Below are 15378 nucleotides of genomic sequence, written 5' to 3'. Positions count from 1 at the left end.
ACTTTCCACCTATCAGATCCGCACATACACAGATTGGCAAGCTCAGGGCAGGGGGGAAGTAGGTCTCCCATTCTATGCTGAGGGATGGCACAGGGTAGCAGCGGGGTGGGGGTGGGGGACACAGAATGACTTCACACATGACAGTCAAATATCAGAAGTTCTAAAGTGTCATGGAAAAGTTGGGGGCATTTGGGGCATTCATACAACCGGCCACAGACCCTCCAGGGACAAGAGCTCACGCTATAGCTTTGTTCACAAAAGTAAAGCATCAAGACTCTGAAATACTAAATTATGGGGGTTGTTAAGTAAACATAGATCTCACAGATGAAAAAAACAGACTGTACTAACCCAGCTTCGAGTGGCAGCAGACATCTAATTGGGCACCGGGGAGGCTGAGACAAGATAGTCACCATGAGTTCAAGGACAGCCTGGATTGCTTAGTGAGATCCTGTTAGCTAAAACAAAGTCATATTGTGGTTAAAAAAAATAATTAAAAATAGTGGTTGGAGCCAGGTGGTGGTAGTGCACGCCTTTGATCCCAGCAATCGGGAGGCAGAGGCAGGAGGATCTCTGTGAGTTCGAGGCCAGCCTGGTCTATAAAGCCAGTTCCAGGACAGCCAGGGCTGTTACACAGAGACACCCTGTCTCAAAAAAAAAAAAAAAAAGAAAAAAAAAAAGTGGGTGGGCTGTAGCTCAGTGGCTAAGTACTTGCATGAAGAAGAGGCCTGAGTTCGGTCCCCAGCACCATGGCCAAAAAAATAAAAAATAAACAAATAATAAAGTGTCATTAGAGATCGAACAACCCATGGTGTCTCACGCCAAAGTGAGAGGTACAGAAGGTGCCAGCAGTGGCCTGGGTGGAATGACTTGGGGGCATTTAAAAGCGTTTATTTATTAATGTGTGTGTGTACACGCATTATGCTATGTGCTATGCCATGGCACATCTCTGAGGATTTGATTCTTCTCCCCGCTTCGGGTGGTCTCAGTTGTCTTTAACTGGCAACCAACACAGCCTGGAGTTCTCCGAGAGGAAAAGCCAGTGTGCACATCTGCGGAGGTTTAGAGTGGAGCGGTTGTCTTGATTGTTAACTGACATAGGAGGGTCCAGCCCACCGCAGGCGGCACCATTCCCTGGGCAGGTGGTCCTGTGTTATAAAAGAAAGCTGAGCTGAGCTGAGCATGAGAGCGAGCCAGGAAGGGGCATCCTCCCTTGGTTTCTGTTTCAAGTTCCTGCCTTGACTTCCCTCGATGATGGACTGTGACCTGGAAGTGAAAGCCAAATAAACTTCTCCCTCCCCTAAGTTACTTTTGGTCAGAGTGTGAGCCACCATGTGGGGGCCGGGACTCAAACCCAGGTTCTCTCAAGAGCAACAGGTGCTCTTAACCTCTGAGCGTCTTTCCAGCCCTATAGAACACGTGAGTCTAGGGATGCAACTTAGGTTTTCAGGCTTGTGCAGGCTTGACACACAAGCCTGTATCTGTTTTGATACAGGGTCCTGATGTGTTGTTCTCACAACAATCCTCCTGCCTCAGTCTCCCAAGGGCTAAAATGGTAGGTGTGGGCCACTGGAAGGTGTTTTCACATCTTTAAATCCCATTGCCTACACTTTGGCACCACAGACATGGGTTGGTTGGGTCACTTTAAGCTCAGAGAACGGTGCAGAATCTGAGTCTTTACCCACTAGATGCCAGAGACACCCTGCCCCCAACATAACCCCAAATGTCCCCAGACACTGCCACATGCTCCTCCAGGGACAAAACCACTCTGGGCTGGAGCCACTGTTTTAAATGCTTTTCTGAGTTATTGGAGGTGGTTTAACAATAAGCATGCCATTGTCACCACAATCAGAAAAACAAACACTTTAAAGAGCTTTTGGCAAAGTCCCCTGTGGCTGGGCCACTCTGCCCCGGGGGAGATCTGCGCCATCCCGCCTTCACCTCGAGGTTCTGGGGAAAGACTTGGGGCTTTGACCCTGGTTCCCCTGGGCTGCTTTTTGCTTAGAGAATTCTCCCCTCAGACACCGATGCAGAGACTAGGAAGTGGGGGTGTTGAGCCTCTCTCTGCCTTCTCCTCCTGGTCACCGCTCCTGTTTGGGGGCCAGTCACTGCAGTCCTGCTCCGTGGCTAAACTGATTTTCTAAATGTCCCCTCCAGCTACAAGAAACCAGCTCTGCTGGGCGGTGGTGGCACAAGCCTTTAATCCCAGCACTTGGGAGGCAGAGGCAGGCAGATCTCTGTGAGTTTGAGGCCAGCCTGGTCTACAGAGCTAGTCCAGGACAGGCATAAAGCTACAGAGAAACCCTGTCTCGAATAAACAAAAAAAAAAAAAAAAGAAAGAAAGGAAGGAAGAAAGGAAGGAAGGAAGGAAGGAAGGAAGGAAGGAAGAAAGAAAGAAAGAAAGAAAGAAAGAAAGAAAGAAAGAAAGAAAGAAAGAAACCAGTTCTGTCTGTGGACACTTAGTGTTTGGGACTTAGAATATATATTTGCATATGACAGCCATTCCCCGGTCTCCTCACACATAGCCTTTGCTGTGCTCAGTAGAACACAGTAGAAGCCAGCTCTCTCTCTCTCTCTCTCTCTCTCTCTCTCTCTCTCTCTCTCACACACACACACACACACACGCACACGCACACGCACACGCACACGCACACGCACACGCACACGCACACACACACCCCAGCACAGAGACTGAGAAAGAACTTCACCAATGGAAGAGGAAGGGGGTGGCCCGGGCGCTCGGCCTGCTGCTGGGTTTCTGTGTGTGACTAACGCCTCTGTGCTGTTAGTCTGAGCTGAGTTTCCCTCACTCTGCAGGTGGACCCTGGACCCTGTGCATGGGGAGCAGCACTCTGCTGTACGCCATTTCACAGCCCTGAGCTGATTCTATGCAGCTGCAAGCTGAGAGGCTGAGTCCTCCGGTCCACTTCTTTTCCCTTGGTTACTTCCGCGGTGTGTGCAGCCAAGACAGAGGGATGACCCAGCCTCGAAGACCCCACTGCTGGGTGAGGAGCCATGAGAGAATGGCTCACAAGGGAGAGAGAAGGGTGCTGTTATGACTGGTCTGGTCCTGGCGAGGACAGGGAGAGGAAATCCTGACAGAGCCATCCATGGTGAGAGGCAGAGTGTGGGGCAGGGGGAGTGTGTGGAGAACACAGTGGCTTCCGCCAGGGGCTGCCTGGAGGGAGGGAACTGTCGGGGGAGGGAGCCTGACACTAAGCCTTCAGGGATCACCACCCCCCACGCCTCCCCCTTCACGCACAGCTATCCCAGGGACACCTATCCCAGGGACATCTCCTGCCTCCGGTCTTGGGTCCAGTGTGTAGCGCGGGTGGAAGAGGGAGGCTGAAGGCCTGCTGGGAGGGAGCACTCCAGTCTCAGCTTCTCATTTGGAGGATGGAAAGACCAAGGTCACAGCACAGATGACTAGAGTCTTCCAACAATGTCCATGCTGTGTAAGCGACAACAACAGAGGTCAAAAGCACCCTGGCTGGAGTCAGCCAGCAGTCAGACAGGAGCCTGGGGCTCGAAAACCTCAAATCAGTGTGTTTGCGCTGGAGAGATCAGGGAGGGCTCCCGGAGGAGGCAGCACTGGACTTCCCAGGCAAAGCCAGGAGGTATACAAACCGCCTGTGCAAAGGCCCTGGGGCAGGCAGCAGTGTGTGCCCACAAAGACTGAAGGGAACAAACCTAGGCAACAAGTCTACACGGGTCAGTGGGGAAGTGAGACCCAGAGACACCAAGCAACCCACCCCAGAACACACAACCAGGAAGCAGCGGAGGTGGGACTTGACCCTACATACCCTCATCAGCCCTTCATGAGAGTCAGCCACCAGCTTTGTCCAAAGAGACACTAGTCTGCTTGAAGAACAGTTGGAGATGCAACTGGCAACAGGGTCCTGTAGTATCTAGGGAGCTCAGGGTGTTGGACAGTGCCCACTGTCCCCAGGGCACCCTCATGGAGGGTGACATCCGGGCAGCCAGCACGTCACAGGGTCTGAGTGCTGCTGATACAAGAGAGCTCAGGGGACATGGAGGCTGGAGCGTGTTAGGCCTGCAGAGATCTTATCTGGAGTTTGAACCCAGAGGAAGGACTAGAGTGAGTCTAGGCAAGGGACAGCCAGGGAGAACTTGGGGTGCAGGAGGAACTTTCTGGCCACTGTGTGGAGGGGATTCTGGGGGTGTCAGTATGGTGTATGAGAGAGAGCAGCAGCTTTTGCTTGGTGGCAGGATGGGCAGTCAGGGTCGGCCTCCATAGTGGGTGACTGTTGGGCCAAGATGGGGGCAGCCACCCAGTGTGATGAGGGCTGAGAAGTCCAGGTGGTGGTAACTGGCTGAAGTGGAAGTGTCAGGCAGGATTGGGGAGCAGAGCAGGAACAGAAGCTTCACCAGGGCAGGACATCACTGACGCGGCTCTGAGGGGCCACCTGACCACTCGAAGCATGGGTCCAAGTAGGGTAGGAGCGAGGAGACAAGAGGTTGCAAGGGGTGCAGGATGAGGTGGGGACTAAAGGATGGGGTTGGCTGCAGGCCTGGTGTCCTGGTGTCCTGGTAGCCTGGTGGCCTGGTGGCCTGGTGGTACAGCTCAGTGGAGACAGAGCTCTGGAGAGCCTTTCAGAGACTGTGGCTCCCTAGGTCCTGACTTTGGTCCCCAAGTTCTTTCTTCTCCACTGCTGCTCCCAGATCCTTCCCCAAACGTCTCTGACATCAAATGCTCCCACCATGGTTCTGCCCGAACACACCTGTCAGGGGCGACAGGACGGCAGCCATCTTCTATAGGCTGCAGCCCGGGATGCCTAGAGGTCAGAAGAGGACAAAGACACAAACATTCTGAGATGCCACCAGCTCCTGTAGGGTGGGCAGCCCTGCCCAGCAGGCCTGGGTTCAGGTCCAGCTCCAGAGCTGGCTGCCCAGTGCTCCTGTGCTGGCTGCAGAGCCACACCTCTTTTGTGAGGTGGGGACTCAGAAAGAGGGGCTGTAGGAAGGACCCTGGGGAGTCGGAGCTCCCAGGCGACAGGAAGCCCTATTGTCCTCCCAGAACATCACCACCCACACACCCAGCTCCCAGAGGGTGACTGGGTGCAGGTCCCACACAATGTCAGCTGGAGACACATCGTGCTCCCTGTCTCTGGTGTGGAAGGAGGCTCTGCCTGAAGCAAACTGCATCCATCTCACAGAGGCTGGCCACTGGGACCCCAGGCCGCTGGTTCCAGGAGCGGGTGCCCTCTACCCTCCCACAGGCTCACTCTTCTCCATGCAAGGACAGCATCTTGCCCTGAGGCCCCACACGCCCCTGGCAGAGCCCAGGGCTGTCTTGAACCAAGCAAGGGGCCACGATCACCTACAGACCCTCCATGGATTGTCCCCACTCCACAGGTGAAGAAGGCCGCTCCACAGAGGCCAGGCAGGATAGGACACAGAGCCAAGGCTGGTGGTCCTCAGCATCCCACGTTGGCCAGAAAAGAGGACCGATGTCAGCAGCCCCCCCCCCCCCCCCCGCCCCCAGCATCTGTCGAATAATGAAGTGAAAATGGAGAATGCTGTTTGTCACTGAACAGGCAAGCAGGACAGCAGCTGGGATGGCTCAGGAAGGCAATGCTGGCCTGAGGTTGGTTCTGCAAAGGGACAGAAGGGGAGTCTAGAGGACAAACTGCACTCCAGCTGCCTGTGGTGGGGCTGGACCTTGCCTTCCTGCCAGCATCAGTAGGCCTTGCTCGCTCCAACCTCAGGATCTTTGCATCGATGGCTCTTCCAGGCTAGACTGCACGTCCCACACTTAGGTCTCCCTGCAGGCCCTCTGCCTCACCTTGGGCAGTCACAGCCCAGATGTCTCCTGTCCCCCATCACTATTCTGTCACTGCTGCGGTCTCTCCACAGCAGGCCATCACTTATGCGGGGCTAGACACTGGAAAGAGGTCTCTTAGAGGTGGAACGCTAGCCCCATCCCAACATCCTAAACACACAGAAGGCTCTCAACACACACATGTGATGTCATCTATGAGTCATTTTGTCTCCTTTTAGCCCACCTCTCTCCTTGTTTCATAGCTGAAAGGCCATTTCACCGGGGAGGAAAACTGAGACAGTGTAGACATCACCCGTTTACCAGCCTCCAACTCAAGACACCTGCATGGACAGCCTGAATCTTACCTTCCAGTCACAGAGTGGAGCTGCATGGCCAGATGCCTAGGCACAAATCTAGGCTCTCACTGGCTGGGGACCCCCAGCAAGCAGGAGGCTAAGGCAGAAGGATTGCCAGTTTGAGGCTAACCTGGCCTACCTACAGAGTGAAACCCTGTCTCAAATCAGTTGGAATCTGGGGAAGACGGCTGGGTGGGTGAAGTGTTCACAAGTGTGAGGACCCGAGTTCAATCCATACAATTCATGTAAAAATCCAAGTATAGCGGCATACCTCTGTAATCCCAGTGCTGCAGAGGCCAAGACAGGAGGGTCCCTGGGACTCACCGGTCTGGGGCTCGCTGGCCAGCAACTTTTATCAGATCTTCGAGCTCCAGATTCAGTGAGACCCTGACTCAAAAATTAAAATCTGGAGCAATAGGGAAAGACACTCCATGTCAGCTTCTAGTCTCCACATCCCTTCACATATGCATGCCCACATATACACCCCTCCCACAAACACAAATAACTAAATAATGTGGAGCTCTAGGGATGAACCTGACATCAACCTCCACACACATGAGCACATACATAGGAACATGTTTACTTGTACACAGGCACACACACAAATCAATTTTATTTTATTTTATTTTTTATTTTTTTATTTTTATTTTTGCCAGAGCTGAGGACAGAACCCAGGGCCTTGCGCTTGCTAGGCAAGCACTCTACCACTGAGCTAAATCCCCAACCCCCAATTTTATTTTTTAAAAAGACAACAACAACAAAAAAACCCAAGTGAGTGTTGTCCTTATTTTACAAGTGGGGGAACTGAGGCATGGGGAGATGATGGTACTTAAGAACAGAACTGAGTCTGAATCTCAGGTCTATCCAGGCCCAGAGGCCTCCTTGGAGGGGAATTTGCAGAAAAAGGGTCACAGCAGCCTGCCTCCAGCCCGAGACCCAACTCCTGTGGGAGCCTGTGCAGTGGAGGCAGAGCATGGCTTCCCTACAGCTCCTGGGCTGGGAAACCATCTGGCAACAGCAGAACGTAACAGCAAACATCCATGGAGGTGTTCCATACCTCTCGTCAACTCAGTCTTCCAGAGATGTGGGAAGCGGAGGTCATCCAAACACCTGGATCCAGCTGTGCCTGAAGCAACACATCTCTAAGATGTCTTTAAAGTGACTCACTGAATTCTTTTTGGTTTGAACTGATCTGTGTTGGGGTTTGGGCCCTTGCGAGTCAAGTCGGGGAATCTTGACTAACCCACCTGCCCTCCAGACTTTATCTAGGCTTCCATCTCGTCATCCTTCTGGAGCTGAGGGACACACCCATTAACTGTCCCATCCCTGTGCTGACTCACAGGTCCCTAGAGTTTCAGTCCTTCCTTCCCACATGTGTCTGCCACTTTCCCACACACCCTGCTCGGGACAGAGGGCGTGTGGGTGTGCGTGCCAATGTGTGAGCACGCCCTTGTTCCGGGAAGGTGCCCCGTGGGCTTTGCTTGGCTCCAGATCAGACCTCGTTATTAGGTGATGACAGCTAATATAGCCTGTGTCTACCCCTGAAGCAGGTGGCCACTTTGTATGAGAAACGCGGCCAGGCAGGTTTGTGGTCCTTGAGTCCTGAGAGGCCGACCAAGCCGATCAGCAGAAGCAGAAACTGCACCCCAAATTCAAAGTGGCAGGCTCCCCATTCCGAAGTCAGAAGCATATGAACATGGTTTATGATGCAAGCATTGGATCACTAGGTATGTGTTTGTGTGTGTGTGTGTGTGTGTGTGTGTGTGTGTGTGTGTGTGTGCATGTGTATGAATGATGTGTGACTGGTATGTGGCGGGGTATGTGGTGTGTGGTATGGTATATGTATGTGTGAGTATGTAGGGTGTGTGTATGTATGGTATGTTGTGTTATAGTTGGTAGGGGATGAGCGTGGTGTGTGTCCTGTGTTATAGGTGCTGTGTGTGCGCGTGTGTGCATGGTGTGTCATGTGTGGTATATCTGGGGGGTTGCTGCATGGGTCAAGTCTACACATATTTACAGAATACATCCATGTAGGTGTCCTGTGGGTGTCCACATGTGTGTAGACTGTGCACTGTATTGCATCACCCACATGTGTAGAGCCCGGGTGTGGAACAAAAATCCAGAATACACATTTGGAATCAATAGGGATACAGAGTGCATGTCAGCTGCATGGCAGCATGTGGGTGTATGGGGGAGGGTCTGAACGTCACAGGGTCCACGGATGTGCTTCTGATTTGGGTGCATCTCCCTGGGTCGGTGGCTGTGCACCGCAGTTGATGTGCTGTGAGCACAGTCCTAGTCTCTCCCTGTCCTTGTCCTTCAGTTCCCTCTCCTAGAACGTGGTTTGGGGCAGGGCCTCCTTTTTCCAGAGCCTCCTGCCTCTCCCACCTCACTCAGATAAAGTGAAGGTCCTTGGGCTGCCCCATGAGGCCATGCCTGCCCTGGCCCTTCCTTGGGCCTTCTCCTACCCCATAATACTCTCCTCTTTCCCTGGCTCCAGCTGTGCTGGCCTCTGTGGCTCAGGACAGGCCTGTAGCTGCCTAGAGCCTTTGTAGACCCCTTTAGGTTACCTCCAGCTTCCCATCCCAGACCCCACACCACTCCATCGGCTTTCCACTGCACCTGCCTTGGCTCATGTGGCTTCTCTACACCACTCCGTAGACTTTCCACTGAAGATCACTTCCCCAGGAAGCCTCCCTACCCTTTCAACATCATCACTGAGCTTGGGGGTCCTTGGACCTCCAGCCTATCACCGACCCACTGTCTGCCCCTCCCACAGCCCCCATTCTGAGAGCACACTGTGTGTCTACTTGGTACTGGCCCTGCTCGGCACACAGTAGGTGCTCAGGTAGTGGCTGGTGAGCAGAAGGACAGACTAGCAAGAGTTCAGGCCCCAGGCTCCCCTGGCCTTGCCTGACCTCTGGACACTGGCCCCTTCACAGTGCCTGCCTGGCCTCCAGGGAAGGATCCAGTCCTTCCTTAATGCTCCATCTTCCCTGGAGCTTTTCCCCTTCAGGTCCAGGAGCAAGGAGTGGAGGGTGGTCAGGGTTTACAGGCCTGTTCCCAGAGACCTGCCACCTGCCTTGGCTTACCTGGCTTCTCTTCCTCCCCTTGACCCCAGAGATGAGGAGGGAGAGGAAGGAGAGCAGCTCCTACTGTCAGGCACACAGGATTCCAGAACTTTCTTGGATGGATCACAAACACCTGCTCTGTTCCCTTCCTACTTGTGGCTGCAAGTTACTAACCGAGCTCTTCCAACTCGCAATTCATTGTTTATTTTTAAAAGGACCAAAAGGGGAAGTGTGGGGTGACGCCCTCCCCCATCCCTGGAGTTCTCGTCACTCCTGCGTGATGGCAGAGGGCTATGTTGAGACCGTCCCTGTGGTCAGGGGACGCTCAGCGCTGCCATGAACACATAGTGGTGTGATCGTGGCCAACGTGTACAGTCATATCTGAGCATCACCACCACCGTGAGAACACTAGACCTGAGGGGGGGCCTTGCCAGAGAGAAGCAGAGGCCTCTGTGGTCACATGCTGCCAAGAGCTGGCCCAGGATCCAGAGCCGGTACTGACCCCACATCCCTGTGCACTAGGAGTTACAGTGTCCACCGAGGTCCTTTCGACTCCCCTCATGTTCCAGTCCGAGGCAGGTCCACAGAGTGAGTGTTTCCTCTTTCCTTGCTTTGTTTACCTGAAACAAGGGCTCATTCTGTAGTCCAGGCTGCCCAGGACCTCACTATTCTCCTGCTTCAGCCCCCAAGTGCCACCACGCCCAGCAGGTGGGCTCTTTCTTAACCGTGTTGCCTTTGCTCCCAAAAGACCAGAAGTCTGCAGCCTGCCCACCTCAGAGAGGACCTGATCACCATCAACTGGCAGACTGGTTATTGATCTCTCCTGATTGACAATGGTTACTCAATGGTGAGTTCCAGAAGGGTGGGGACTTCCTGATGGTCACACATACAGAGTCTAATACAGAAGTATTTGATAGATAAGCCGGTAAGTTAAAAACAGAATTCTGTGGAGGTTGGAGAGATGTTTCAGTGGTTAAGAGCTGTTGCTGCTCTTGCAGAGGACCCAGGTTTGGCTCCCAGGACCCACATGACAGCTCACAACTGTTTGCAGTTCCAGTTCTAGGGGATCTGATACCCTCTTCTGACCTCAGCATGCACATGCTGTACAGACATACATGCAGGCAAACATCCATACACATGAAACAAAAATAAATAAAATCTAAAAACCAATAAATAAAATCTAAAAGCCAGGCATGGTAGTGCTGGCCTTTAATCCTAGCACTCAGGAGATCTGTATGAGTTCAAAGTTAGTATGGTCTACATAACGAGTTCCAGGCCAGCCTGAGCTATACATTGAGACCTTGTCTCAAAGGAAGTGAACAACAGAAAAAAACAAACCAAACAACAACAACAAAAACCACAAAAAAATCTACAGAGTTCCAGGCTGAGGATGTGGCTCAATCGGTACACTGCTGGTCTAGTGTGCTCAAGGCCCTGGGTTCCACCCCTAGCATTGACATAAACAGGGCATGGTTGGACACAGCGATAATCTTGACACTCAGGAGGCGGAGGCAATGTTGACAGTTCAAGGCAGCCTCAGTTGTTTAGAAAAACCCTAGTTCACAAAAAGAATTTCTGGTTTATCTTTCTAGCCTTCTCCTCCCTGGTGCCCTTCTCCCTGGTAGGGAGAGTACATCCCTTTGCCCTCAGTTGGAAATCGGATGTGAGGTCAAAGGCGAGTTGGAATATATAATATAATATACATCTTATCCATGGGGTTTTGGTGCTTTTGAGAGATGAGCCACCCAAGGGGGCTTTAGAAGTTAGGAAGCACCCACCTAGTAGAGCAGGTGTTTAGATTGCTACAGGGAATTAGAGACTACTGAAGTCGGAAGTCTCAGCGATCAGAAAGGACATAGACCCCAGACTTGGGCTCCGTACTCTCACTAGTTCCCTTCATTGACTCATAATGGCTGCTGCTGCTCCAAACCTCACAGCCAAGCATGACCCAGCCCAGCCTTTCTCATCTGCTTCTTCCCTTTCTCTCTCTCTGAAGGCTCCCCCACTTCCCCACCCCAACCCTGTGTTCCTACAGTGGCTCCCTTTCTCCCTACACAAAGGAGCCAGCTCTCCTAGAAACACCAAGTTCCTGAATGTTCCTCGGTGTCCTCTCCAGTTGATGACTGTGGGCGTCTAATGAGTACACAGGAGGTCTCTGCTGGGGTACATAAGCAGGACTACCTCTGTCTTGGGAGGTATGGGGACATTCAAGGTTATCACAGTGCAGGGCGAGCAGTGACACTCACATCCGGCTGGGTGAGCCCAGGGATGCTGAAGAAGCCATCCTGGGGAAAGCCAGCAGTGACAGCTCTAGATATATGTCCAGATGCAGAGGCTGAGAAATCCTGAGGTATGTTCTAGAAGGAAGGCTCCTGACAGTGTTCCCAGCATGCTGAGGAAGAGCTTGCTTTACAGGATCCTGCAGAGACCGGAAGAGCAGTCTGCTAGGAGCCGCGCTTCCCTGAGGTGTGAGGAATTTGTTCTCTCTCTCTCTCTCTTTCTCTGTGTGTGTGTCAGTCAGTCAGTCTGTCTGTCTTTGTCTCTCTCTGTCTCTGGCTCCGTATCTTGTTAACTGAAGGAGGAGACAATTCGTATTGTCCACAGTGAGTGACCCTACAGTGAGCAGGGTGGGAAGGGTGATAAATAGTAAGTGCCATGCCAGACCTGTGCATGACAGAATTCTGGGAACCACCTGCACCAGAAACCCAACCCAGGGTGAGTTTTTAATAGAAAAAGTGAGGGGCTGGAAGATGGAGCCGTAGGTAGAGGACAAGTCTGAGGACCTTAGTTTAAGTTCCAGAAGCCACACGAGAAAAGCTGGGTGTGGTGGCATGTGCCTAAATCCCAACACTTGGGAGATAGAAATGGGGGAATCCCAGGGTCTTGAGGGCCAACCAGGCTAGTCAAATCAGGGAGCTCTGGGTTCTGTGAGAGGCCCTGTCTTTAAAACTAAGGAGGAATGTAACTGAGAAGACACTTGATAATCTCTGGCCTAAACACACATGCATGCCTAACTGCATATACATGTTCACACCCAAACACTTACAAAATAAAAAAGATAAGAGAGAGACTGAGTAAGAGAAAGTACTGGTGTGTGCTTCTGAGGTATTCAGACAAGTCTGCTTCAGGCACAGCTGGATCCAGGAGCTTCTAGAAGTGCTTGTGGGCTGGGCTGGCTTTCCTGTGTGGCTGGTGACATCAGGCACCTATCTCCCCTCAGTGACACAGTGGCTACCCTGGCATTAGCACAGCCACCTCCTCAAGACACCTCTTGTCTTCTTTTCAGGGGCTCGATGGAACTGGACTCTGTGCTGAGCCATGGCCTGGGGCACTCTCAAATCTCAGGTCTCCATTTTGAGTCTGTTCCGGCGGCTCAAAGATTGTGCTGTGGGGATGGTGTCACCTCAGGGAACAACACTACCATCTCCAGAGACTGGGTGAGCTGAGGCATGGACTCCAGAAAAGACCCTCTCTGGGCCCAGAAGTGAATCTGGCATCTGTGTGACCTCCAGGGGAGGGGAGGTGATAAATAAGTGTGACTCAAAGTGTCTGAGAGAACAAGCAAGCAGAAGAGAGACAGAGAAGTGAAGTGGGGGGCAGGGTATGTTTTGGGAAATAAGGTCCATCCCTTGGCTGGTCACATGGGGCCAAGGTCACAGAGGGCAGGTGAGGTGGATCTCACATGGCTACCTGGTCCAGCCAAGGCATTCATCCCTAATCAGGTGGAAGCTGGGAGCCCCAGCATTTCAGAGCACAATGGAGGTGGGGTCTAGGATGGAGCTCACTAATGAGTTAGGGAAGAGAAGGAGCCATCACAGGGACAGGTGGGAGGACACTGCTAACTGTCCTATGTCTGCTGTATCCCTGCATCTTAAAGTCCCGCTAACTGTCCTGAGCTGGCCTCCTTGCCCCACCATGGAAGCCTGCTCCTTAACTTTTTTTTTTTACATTTTAAAAAATATTTTTAAAAAAATTTTATGTGCATTAGTGTTTTGCCTGCATGTATGTCTGTGAAGATGCCAGATGCCCTGGAACTGGAGTTATAGTCAATTATAAGCTGTCATGTGGGTGCTGGGAATTGAACCCACGTCCTCTGGAAGAGCAGCCCGTGATCTTAACTGCTGAGCCATCTCTCCAGCCCCTCCCTGAACTGTCCAGACATACCTGAACCCCACCTCTTCCCTCCCTTCTGGTCCCCACCACTCCCTCGGTCCCCACCACATCTCTCTCCATAGGCAATCCCAGGTCCTTTGCACAAGTAGTACCCACCCCTTGCAACTGAGCTGAAAAGGCTGGTCCATCATGTGGCAATCCTGTAGCCTGTGATCTCCACCTTCCGTGTGATTGCTCTCTCCTCACTGTGAACCCCATGCTACCTGCAGATCAGGCCGAGCAACGCTGTCGAGGCCTTTCATTACCTTCAAGGCTGGGCACTAGCAGGTCACAGGGAACAGAGGTCGGAGCTGCTGCAGTGCCTGAGTGGGGCCCTATAGGTGTGCTAAAGCAGCCCGTTGCCTCATCAAAAAGTGAGTCTGACCTCCTCGTCGGTCCCTGACACCTTCCCTGAGCACCCAGGCATGTGCCAGCCAGAAAGAAGGAATCAAGGGGACTGTGGGCTTGGCCACCTGAGTGCCTCTTGGGAACAGGGGTACCAGGTGAGGAGGAAATCCTGAAATAGGGACCGTAAGGCAAGGGTATGAGGTGGCATTGGGAGGCCATTGAGGAACCTTTAGTCAGGGCTTCTGGGCACCTGTTCTACCCACAGGGCTCTGTCTGCTGTCACACGCAGCTGGACCATGGCCCCAGTGACTCAAGAAATCCCTAAAGCAATAACAGTGGAAGCCTCTGGTCAGCATGGACAGGTGGGTAAACTGAGTCCTGGATCCCTCAAACAGGGTCAGAGAGCTTCCTCAGATCACCTGCTTGAGCCAAACTCTTGGCCCAGGAAGCCCAAACAGAAGAGGAGAGGGAGCCAGAACTTGTCCCCATCAGACTTAGAGCTTCCATTCAACACAGTGGACAGCCAGGTGGACAGCCACATTTCAAGCCCCATCCACTGTGTCATCTGACTGACACTTTTTATGGAATAATCTTTTTATACATTGTAAAGATATGTTGCTCTCATTGGTTTAATAAAGAGCTAATGGCAGGACGGGTTAGGTGGGACTTGCAGACAGGGAAAAAGAGAGTGTAGAGGATGAAGGAGAGCAGAGTTGCCAGGAGATGTGGAGAGAAGGAAGATGAACATGCCATGTTAAAGAAAAGTACTGAGCCATGTGGTAGAATGTAGACAAGAAATATGGGTTAATTTAAGTTGTAAGAGCTAGTTAATAACAAGCTTAAGCTATTGGCCGAGCATTTACAATTAATAATAAGTCTCTGTGTTATGTTGTTCACTGGGGAGCCAGCAGTCCCAACAAAAACTCCACCTACAGACACCTGTAGCAGGCCTGGCCTTGTATTACCCAAGCACGCAGGATATCACTTGGCCTTGGACTCAGCTCACAGTCAGCCTTCTCTCAACCACTCTCAAGGCCTCAGTGAGAATGGGAGCCATGCCATGGTCAAGGCCAGGACAGTTTTGTTTTGTTTTCAAGACAGGGTTTCTTGTGTAGCCCTGGCTGTCCTAGAACTCGCTCTGTAGATCAGGCTGGCTTCAAACATATAGAGATCCTCCTGCCTCTGCCTCCTGAGTGCAAGGATTAAAGGTGTGCCCCACCACCACTGGGCACTGCCAGGACAGTTTGGAGAGCACCAAAGCTAATGGGCTGCTGTCAGGGTCAGCAGTGATCAGGCACTTTGGCGACAGTGAAATCATCATTCCCATTTGGCTGATGAGACAACAGCACAGAGAGGCCAAGTGACTTGACCTGGGTAACACAGCTTTTCAGCAACAAAGACAAAAGTTGAACTAGGCCCTGTGACTTCAAAGAGCTCAGTCCTGTCTTTAGTGCAGGCCTCACTAGGACTTTGGGACAAGAAGACTCTTGGATAGGGCAGGCAGCTGAGGTGGAAATATTGGGCCAGCTCCTCCTCTAGCCTCAGAGGGTATGACTCTTCCCTGGCCTCCGTTGCAGCCTCTAAAAAATGGGTAACTGACACTCTTGTCCTGGGGGCAGGTGTTGTGTAACAGTTTCATCTGAGATTGAAACGTTCTATCCTGCCCAGAAGC

Source organism: Onychomys torridus, chromosome 4, assembly GCF_903995425.1.
Source record: "Onychomys torridus chromosome 4, mOncTor1.1, whole genome shotgun sequence".
Classification (NCBI taxonomy): Eukaryota; Metazoa; Chordata; class Mammalia; order Rodentia; family Cricetidae; genus Onychomys; species Onychomys torridus.
The sequence above is the reverse complement of the archived record's forward strand: the minus strand, read 5'-3'. Positions refer to the sequence as shown.